The following is a 10827-nucleotide window of genomic DNA, read 5'->3' on the forward strand; positions in this document are numbered from 1 at the left end:
CCTATCACTACAGCCTCTAAGAACAGAGGTGTCTCTTTGCAGAATGCAGAATGGCTTCACCCCTCCTACAGAACTAGCCTCTAAAGCCTCCTGGGTCATCAGGGTCTTGGGAAATGGGCTGTGTGAGAGAAAGCTGATTCTGATACAAGTTGGCAAAGGAGGTGTGAAAAGTGAGTGGCGGGCACCTAGATAGCCTTCATCCTCCATCAAATAGTCAGTACTACCTCAGTGAGGGAGATCCTGAGAACAAGGGAGATATGCCTTTCTGGCAAGAATTGCTAACACTCAACCCCAAAAGTAATAGCCCAAATGTGGTCTACTGGGTAGCCCTAAAGGGACTGCCTTATGTAGGTTCAAGGTCAAGATAGCCTGCTAGAAAGACTGAATCTCCTGCCTGGAGAAACTCCTTCCCAATTTCAGGTACTAAAATGTGCTGAAATTGTATAGAATTTCAGTGAACTGAAGGCCATAGAGATGGAAGGAAATGAAATCCTCCAAAACACAGGTATTGAGGTGCTTCAGAAAACAACCAAGGAATGTGGAGTGAGGTGAGGGCCAGGATCAGTTCTCAAAGATCTAGATTTGGAGGCTATTCAAACTCTCTGCATGTTAGATACTGGAGGTACTGACAGAAAGTTGATTAGAATAGACAAATAAGAAGGGAATTACCCCAAAATTCAAGTTTTCTCCCCCTTCAGACTTTTCTCTTCACTAGAAAATGGCCTACAAAGTGTTTAGCTGACAGGCAGGAACTTAGGAACACTTGTGATTGCAGGCAGAGAGTTGCTCATGGCTAACTTCACTTGAACTTGTTTCTTTGTTTCAGAATCTGCTCTTTAGAAAAGGCCTTAAACCAGTCAAAGATACGCAGCTGCTCTTCTAAGTGACCTAGAGTAAACTTTGCTCACTATAACTCATTATAATGCTAAACTCTCTGCCCTAAATTAAGTGCATATGCATTTATTTGGTTTTCTTTGGTTTGGTACTGGGAGTAGACACAAGGGATGCTTTACCACTGAGCTACATTTTATGGTAGAGATATCTCAGAAGAAAAGAAAAAGAACATGAGGCCATCTGTATCATTGTGAGCCCTCCAGAAGTCAATCTTGAACATTATTGCTACTTTGTAGTATCGAAGTAGAATGTCCAATCAGGAATGTCTATTACCTCATATGAACACAAGACTGGTATGTAAAAGGAAACTAACTAGAATATATAAGAGATCACTTTCTACACTAAATGTTCAGCCTTCAGATAAGAATTCACTGAGGCTAGATGCACACAAATAAACACTGCTTCCTGTTGAATACCATGGTGTCTCCTGTCTGTGTGAGAATCCCACACAACATTTTTTTTTGTTTTGTTTGAGGTAGGATCTCACTTATCTTATCCTTCTCTTTGATATATATTTATAATGACAAGCTTTCTTAGAAGTGTTTATATCCTGTGAGAAGTGAAAAGAACATCTGAAAAAAGATTTCAAAGACTCTTAAATAAATAGTTGTCTACAAAAAATGACATGAAAACCAACTAAATTTATTTTTAGAAACATTTCATATCATAGACTATTTTAAAACAACTTATCAAAACTGATTTATTCCCATGTTTGCAACTCTTCTCAAATTATTTTTTAAAATATTTATTTATTTATTAGTTATTGGCGGACACAACATCTTTGTATATGGTGCTGGAGGATCGAACCCGGGCTGCATGCATGCCAGGTGAGTGCACTACCACTTGAGCCACATCCCCAGCCCCTCAAATTATTTTTCAAATGTCTAACACAAGAGTTTTTCAATGGAATAATTCAGATGACTTGTGTAGAAATTGTCAACAAGGCTAAAGATGTAGCTCAATGGTAGACAGCTTGTCCAGCATGTACATGGCCCTGAAGTTTAACCCCCAACACTGAAAGGAAAGGAAAGGGAAAAAGAAGAAAGGAAGGAAGGATAAACAGAGGGGACAGGAGGGGAGGGAAAGGAATGAGTAATTAAAACAAAAAAAACAAGTGGTATAAATATAAATATATGGTGTACTAACTCTTTAAAAAATTTACAGAACTGTAGAATTCTAGTTACATCAAACTGAGTGATATTATGACTATATAGAATGACACATAAGAAGTTCTGCCTTAGCCTGGCCTAAACCAAATAAATGGGTGGGTGACCTGGAGAGGACTTCTCTCTGGCTTGATTTGGACTGTCTTGAACCTTCACTGGTTCAGAATTTATAGCATAGTGGAGGGACCAAGACTTCCCTGACAGGCAGTGTAAGTGTGCTAGGCCCCTGAGATCCCATGACCAGGGATGCTCATGCCCATGCCCACAGCCCCTCCCCACCACTCACTGGTACAAAATGGTCTGCTCCATTGCCTGGTGCAGGTTTTCTCCTGACCAAAGGTCTGAGTGTTCACAGCCTATTTTGGTGTGGCTGGGGATTGTATGGTTGTGGAGGGAATAGCCAAAGTAGCCTTAGCACAATGGAGAGGCAACAGCAATCTCTCAGCCATACTTGGGGGTGGTCCTGGAAGAAGTAAGTAGGGTTGTGGTCTACCTTGACTGAAGACATGGAAACACACCCTAGTCCTTATGGCTGTCCATGGGAGTTGGTGATATGTACAGCTATTGAATTTTTTGTTGTTCTCTTGTTTTTGTGGAGAAGTTATCAGTCTGTGAGAAATAGGCATTACATGAGAAGACAAAAAAAACTTGCTCTAAAACTTTTTGGACTAATTCAAGAAAAATGTCAATTACTTGAAAATGTTAGCCTTGTTCAAAAAGCACATGAAGGCTTAGAGTCACCTTTAAAGGATATCATTTTGGTGAAGGAGTCAGTAAAGACAGAAAACTTGGAGGCAATACATAAAATTCTGGAGAGGTTCATATCTAAACTTGAGGATGAAATACTCTTTCTAGAAGATGAGCTAAAAGAAGAGAAAACTAAATATTCTCAACAGCATAAATTGATGGTGGATATATCAAAAAAGATTAAGTCCCTAGAAAATGAATCAAAATCCCTTAAATCACAAATACCTGAAGCTAAAACAAACTTGAGAATATTTCAAATGAATAAAGAAAGAATTACAGTAGCAATAAAAGAGGCTTTGAATGAGTTCAGGAAAGTCATAAAGAGCTTTTACAAGAAGTTGAAGTCTGGAAAGAAAAAGTGAATGGCCTTACTAAACAGAAAATTATATTTGAACACTCTAAAGTACATGCAGAACAAATTCTAGGAGACAAATAAAATCACATTAATTCTCTGACTGAACACTTACTGCAGATAAAAGATTTGGCTCCCATGCTTGAAAAAGTCCTAAAAGATGATGGTTACTTGGAATTGGAATTGAAGAGTTAATCAGAAATTAGTGCTCACTTAGAAGATCAGCCAAAAGGGCCTTGGAAGACACTGGTTTATGACGTGAAGTTACAGGCCTCTTTTAAAACCTTAGAAAGAGAAAGAAATCAAATTTTTACTTTATTATCTGAAGTAATTGAAACAAAGAAAGACATAATAGAACATATTAGAAATCTTAAGACAGAACAAGCATCTTTGCAAACAGAAAATACACAGTTTGAAAGTGAGAATCGGAATCTTCAGCAGAAACTTAAAGTTGTGATGGAATTATATCAAGAAAATGTAATGAAACTCCAAAGAAAATAGGAGAGAAAAATTACCAGGTAGAGCAATAAGAGAAACTTTTCAAAGAGGAAGAAAAGATCAGCCATACAACTAAACTGCTGGAGACCAATAGAAAGTGATCAAAAGATCTTGAAGAAGAATTAGAGAGAACCATTTGTTTTTATCAGGGGCACATTATTTACTATGAGAAAAAAAATCATGGTAATGAGTTGGCAGCTAGGAGAGCTGAAAGATACCTCAATAATTTAAGGAAAAAATGCTCACAATATACAAAAATTAACTGAAATAGAGTTATAATTTAAGCTTGTAGAAAAAGATCCTTCTGTGCTTGATGCTTCAAATACAGCCTTTGGCAAAAAGAATTCTCCAAATGGTCCCTCACCATTGGGTCAACCTTCATGTGAAATAAGACCTTCTTATTTGGAAAAGAAGGCTACACTCATACCATCAACTTTGGTGCCAGTAGGAGGAGAAAGAGGCTCAAGGGGCCCAGAGAATCCTCTGGACCATCCAACTAGCAATGAAAGAAGAGAATCAAACTGTGATAAGTCAACTTATCCTCAGAGAGCACCTTCTGACATACAGCCCCTGGAACATCCATGGGAACAGGCCTATGGGATAATGATCCCTTCACCAGGCCAACCATATTCTGATCCACATCTTCCTCTACAAAGGCAAGATGGATATTATTCTAAATATGGTAGACCATCTGGATCAGCAGAACTCAGAAGTTCCACTATGCTGCCTTTGGATAAAATGGATGGGCCTACATATTCAGAAATGAAATCTAGTAGAAATGATACTAAAGTTGATCTAGGTGATTCCAATGTACCCAATTTATCTCTCCCTGCTGAAAACCAAGCAACTGGCTCTGACTTTTCTTTCTCATCTTACCCTCCAGACAGAGGTCCATTGTTTTCTACGGATCCAAGGAGTCTGTTCATGAGAAGAGGTCCTTTTCTTCCTCCACCTCCTCCAGGAAACACTCATGGAGCATCACAAAAATATATACAGTACATACTTATATGTACTTTACCTAAATAATTTGGCTGTTATTATAAAAATCAAAATTCCCATGACTAAGAAGAATCCTGTTCTTGATATTTGAACTGTCATAATTAAAGAAATAGTCTTTTTACATGACTGATGTGGAGAAATATAGTACAAGGGAATGAAACTAATAGGTATATGATTAAGTGTTTTATTTATAAACTTTTTTTAGTTGTTGATAGACCTTTACTTTATTCACTTATTTATATGTAGTACAGAGAATCAAACCCAGTGCCTCACACATGCTAGGCAGGAGTTCTGCCACTGAGCCACAATTCCAGCTCATGATTATATTTTAATAACCACTAACAATAATCTAAAAGAAAATGAGAATATCTCCATTATTAAACAAATACAAGCCAAAAACATATAACCAATAACAATTAGACCTGAATTATTTTCTAATGTTGTATCCATTACAGGGATTCTTTGATTCTATAGTGGTTTTACCAAAGGCCTGAAATATTTCCTTGCACTTGGTGAGCATCTAGTCTTCTACAATAGAGGAAATGGGTATGGTAGAATTTTGTTGAAATGAATTAAATTTATACACTCAGGGATATCAATATTCCTCAAATATGCTATGGATTAGAGAGTATTCATATTGAGTAAAAGGACTGTATGTTAAAAAAATGAGGGCTGGGTTTGTAACTCAGTTATAGAGCACTCACTAGAACATGTGAGGTCATGGGTTCAAGCCTCAGCACCACATATTAAAAAAATAAAGGTATTATGTCTATCTACAACTAATAAATATTTTTAAGAATGGTTAACATAGCAAATTTCATGTCATATATATTTTAACCACAATCAAACATGTAAAATGGAAAATAAACAACTCAGGGGTACCAGTGAGGGAACTATGGGTCTAAAGGAAAACAGACAGGTGGGTTCTCAGTAAGTATGGCAGGTGGCTTAATTTCAATAGGTGTTTTAGATGGTTCCACATCCTAGGATATCCAGCCTGGTGAGGTGTCTATTTGAGGATTCATTTGGGAGGGCTTGGTTGGTGATGGCATGCTGTCCATAAATCCTTGCCTGAAATTTTGGTTGAATGAGTCATTATGGCATTAGCTATATTAATATTGGGTCAGAGGACAACATGCAACTTTTTTTTCAACATACAACTTTATGAAGGTCAAAAATATGACAAACGTGGCCTCCTATTGTTAGAGTTTTAAAGTGACAGATTCCTGGAAATAAGAAATGACAATTCCTTTGGAACATGTAAACCTCTATTCAAAATATGAATATATTTTATGTATCCATAGAAAAATTATCTGATATAAATTACATGATGCACTTTTTCTTTCTTCCATTATCCCATGCCTCTAAGGAGAGCATCTTCTGAGGCTGCAGGGCATGCTCCCTGAGAGTAGTGTGCTCTGCCCTGAGCAACCTTAAAAGTGGCTCTCTGGTGAGGTCCAGAGGAAGGCAGGAATGGAAAAGTCTGGGCAGTGTAATGGCATAGCATGACAAGGAATATTCCAGAAGATGCTGCCTTCTGTCTGGAGGACCTAGTAGAGAAACAGGTGTTGAAAGGAACTTGGGAGAGGACCATGCAAAGCATGCTGTGAAACCTGGCTTCTCCCAGGAACTTTTCAGTAAGCATGTTTCTAACTGTGCCTGGAGAGGTGTGTGGCTGTCTGCATGGGGGACAAAGTGCCAAGTGACCCTTCCTTCATCAAGGATAAAATCAGTGCCTTAAGCAACTTAGTGAGACCCTGTCTTTTTGTGACTGGCTTCTTTGAGTTGGCATAATATTTTCAAAGTTCATTCATGTCATAGCATGTCATCAGTACTCCATTTCTTTCTATTGCAGAACAACATTCCATTAGATGGATATGCCTTATTTATTAAACTATTTTGTTTGTTGACTTAGTCACTTGTACTTTTTGGCTATTTGAATAATGCTGCTGTGAACACTCATATAACTTTGTTTCTCTTGGATGTACACATAGAAGTGGTATTGCTGGGTCATTTGATAAGTCTGTGTTTAACATGGAAGGAATTTCCAGACTGTGCTAGAAAGCAGGCACATCTTTTGCATTTCTTCACCAAGTCACAGTGTATCCTTGTCCCTGAGAAGATATGCTATTGTCCATGTCATTGATTGTAGCCATCCTTCTACTCATAAAGTGTTCTCTTGTTATGACTTTGATTTAAAATTCCTTAATGATAAATGATAAATGATGGCTACTTATCAAACATAATGATCTGTAGAGAAGTGCATATTCAAGTTTTTGGATACTTTTTTATTGGATTTTCTTTGTTGTTTAGTTGTAACAGTTCTTTCTATATTTGGGGTAACAATCAGTTCTGAGTTATAATCTATGATTTGCAAATATTTTCTTCCATTCTGTAAGTTGTGAATTCATTTTTTAGTGCATTCTTTGATGCTCAAAAGCTATAATTTTTCAATAAAGTTTAATTTACTTATTACTTCTTTCATTGCATAGCTAGGCCATACTGGAGGGATCTGTGGGTGTGCCTGGTGAAACTGCAGGTTTTCTAAAATGGAGTTTTACTTCTAAATGTAAGGCCAAAATAACGTATTTCTATTTTTTAGGAGTCTGTAATCTTAATTTTGTATTGAGTTCTGTGATATATTTTGAGGGTGTGAGTGTGTGTGTGTGTGTGTGTGTGTGTGTGTGTGTGTGTATGAAGTGATGTAGGGAGTCTGACTTCATTCTTTTCTGTTCTCACATGCCCATTCATTCTTGGTGATGCCTCAGCACATAATAATATTGACCATACACATAAGGGTTTTCTGCAAAAATTCATACATGATTTGCTCTTCAGGATAAGGAGCTATGAAGCCCCTCAGTGACAGGTTTGCTCTCTCCATCCTTCCCGCTCACTGTACAGTGCCCACCTGAAGCTATAGGTACAGCCTATGCTTCCAGAGGCTGGGCTGTCTCTGGACCTCATGTTCTGAGGACTCCATTTTCAGTGAGCCCTCATGTCCATTCCTCTGTGCCCACGTGAATAAATGGTGCTGGGAAAACTGGATGTGCATATGTAGAAGAATGAAACTAGAACCCTGTCTCTAACCCTGCACAAAAGTCAAGTCTAAATAACCCCAAAACTTGGGAATTAGAATAGAAAGCTTGCAACTTTTAGAAGAAAACAGAGGGTTAACACTCCATCATGAAGATGCAGGCACCAACTTCCTCTATTTTCATTGGTCACATTGGTACCACTCCTTTGGGAGGTGAGAGGTACATTCCATTTTCACCCAATGCAGGAGGAAGTCCAGCTTTCTCAATGCAAGCTCATCACTGACAGATTTGGGTGGAGTTCAAACTGCACACTGCACTTCCACTAGAAATACCCTCAACTGAGGGGCAGAGGTGCCTCATTATAGCTTCACAAGTCTCCAGTGGTGCGGTGCTGTGGGATGGTTTTGTCATTTCTGAGCAGGGATATATTGCTCCCGCCCCACTAGCTGTGTCTGGCAGCAACTCACTTGGAAGGAAAAAGAGCCTTGTTACCTCTAGACAGGGGGAAAGTCCAGACATCCAGATGGTCTCCATTGACACTGGGATTTCAGTTTTTGGATGGCTGAATCCTGGTTCATTTGCTTTATCACTTATACTAAAATTTTTTTTTAGCTTCATTTCAATCCTTATCAGCTACCACCAGATTTCTCAGTGACATCATTTGCCCTGGGGTCAGAAACATCTGTTTTTTTGGTCTCCACCCTGATCTTCTCACCTTTCCCTCTTATCAGGTGAGAACAGCCTGCCAGGGGCTTCACTCTTTTTATCAGGGAAGGGAAAGAAATTGTTTGAGGCCATACTGGAGGGATCTGTGGGTGTGCCTGGTGAAACTGCAGGTTTTCTAAAATGGAGTTGCTTAGGCTCAGGCCTAAGGCCATCCTATCTTACACACACACACACACACACACACACACACACACACACACACAACCCCCCCAAAACCAGGGGATTTGTTACTAATCTACTTATGATAAAAACAAGTAGAACAGAGCAGAAAAGCAGAGAAGAAGAGGAGGGCAGCAGCCAGTCCTGGGACCCTCCTTCAAATTCCATTGTGGACTGAAGAGCAGGGCAGGGCTACATTCCCAGTCCTTGCCCCTTGGCCACAGATCTATGTGCACATGCAGCACATCTCCCACAGATGCAGGCAGTGAGGAGGGTGTGGGCAGGTGGAAAGGATTCAGCCTGAGCAGCTGAGTCCACTTAGGAGCTCAGGTGGAAGAGATGCCTCCTGGCCCATGGAGAAGCCACCTTCACTGCCACTTCATGACCCCTTCCTTAGTAGGAGGCACAATAAAAACAAATAATTCCTTCTATCTATTGGCACCTCAGTGGGCTGGCCACTACACACACCTGGAACACCCTGGGGCCACAAGTCCTCCTGCCATTTCCTCATGCTCCCCTGTGAGCTTTGCTTTGTAATGCAAAAATACTTAATCAGAGAGCTGTCCTCTGAACAGGTTTTAAAGGGCAAAAGACCACATTTATAACTACATGCACTTAGGGTGCAGATCTCTAGGTCTCACTCACCTGGCATACATGTGCCAATGTATCTTTGACCAACACCTATTTTTCACCCTCACCCCTGTTGACCAGCCTTTATCCTCAGCCTCTGTAAGTTTACATTTTTAGATTGCCCATGTAAGTGAGGTTGTGCCAGATTTCTCTGTGCCTGGCTTATGTAATTCAGCACAGTGTCCTCTAGGATCACTCAAGTTACTGAAAGTGCTGGCATCTCCTTCCTTTTTGGGTTGAATAATATTCCACAGGCCACCTTCCAATTTGCTTATCCATCCATCCATTCACCCACAGGAAATTAAAATGGATCATGTCCCTTCCTATTGTGAAGGGTGTTGCAGCAAACCCATGAATACAGACATCTCTTCCACATGCTGATTTCATTTCTTTTAAATGTACACAAAAGAGGTCTTTCTGGGCCATATGGTTGTTCTATTTTTATTCTTCCAAAGAACCTTCACACTGCTCTCCATGGTGTCTGCACATATTTTCACATTTGCAAATCCTCTGTACATAATGCATCATGGGTATTGAGGAGGAGAAAGATAGTGATTCAGCCACACAATTCCAACCAGAGGAGTTTTTAGGGGAATGGCCATGTGACCTCAGAGCCCACAGAAAATAAGCTAAGTGGCCCTGAAGAGTGGCACTGCCATGCACAAATCTAATGGAAGGTGAAGTTCACAGCAGGAGTAGGTTTTGTGCTGGGTCTTCTCCTCTACCTGAAGGTCTGTAAGAGGCTTCGCCAAGTTTGTGTTCTCCTCAGTGCTATCAGTCTAAAGCCCTGAAATGGTTTCCTGGAGACATATAAAACACCTGCCATCAGTTGAACACAGCACTTCTCCTCTCACCTGCTGCTTCCTAGGCTGACAGCGACAGCCTCCCCCGTGTCCATGAGTACTGCAGTGGACTTGCTGGTCACCTTGCCACTATGTGCACTGCCATTTCTGCAGATAAGTGCCTAAGAAGGACTGAGTCCAGAAGACCCAGGCCCCCTCCACTTCCACTCAGGATAAGATTAGAACACATCTGGGCCTGGATAACTCTTTGAGGAAAGTTCTATTCTTCTGGCTCTAAACCCAGAGAGACGTGAGGCTGGAGCTGCTTCCATGAGGGAAGAGCCTGTCTGACCATGGGACACACACGGCAGAAGGCAAAAATGAAAGTGAAGGGAAATTGTACCCTGATGAGTCCCTAGATGCTACTGGATCTGCAGTCCACTCTTCCCCTGAATACTTCAGCTATACAAAATATTATTCCTTCTTGTTTGTCTAAACCTGTTTTAATTGCATTTTCTGTGATTTGCAAATGAAAGAAAACAAAATGATACATTTCATAAACTCAGGGCAATTTTTATTGTAATTTTTTTGTTTTGTTTTTTTACTATGTAGACTAGCATCTTCCTCCCAGAAGAAGAAGGGGAGGAAGAAGAAGGGAGAATGAGTATTTGATGGAAGGTTCTAGCTGAGCAGTCATCCTGAGAAGTGAAGGGCAGACATCGATGATCTTACCATCACCACAAACAATGACCGCCTGCACTCTAGTAGGCTTATCTGTCCCTCACATGACACCCTAATTAAATAACCACCTTTAAAAAACCCAGAACATCTGGTGATCC

At 40.0% G+C, this 10827-nt stretch overlaps 1 pseudogene; it reads left to right on the forward strand.

The window, feature by feature from the left end:
- The first annotated feature begins 2566 nt into the window (after nucleotides 1-2566).
- On the forward strand, nucleotides 2567-4683 carry LOC144375653 (melanoma inhibitory activity protein 2-like; annotated as a pseudogene).
- The last annotated feature ends 6144 nt before the right edge of the window (nucleotides 4684-10827 follow it).

Source organism: Ictidomys tridecemlineatus, chromosome 3 (genome assembly GCF_052094955.1).
Source record: "Ictidomys tridecemlineatus isolate mIctTri1 chromosome 3, mIctTri1.hap1, whole genome shotgun sequence".
Taxonomy (NCBI): domain Eukaryota; kingdom Metazoa; phylum Chordata; class Mammalia; order Rodentia; family Sciuridae; genus Ictidomys; species Ictidomys tridecemlineatus.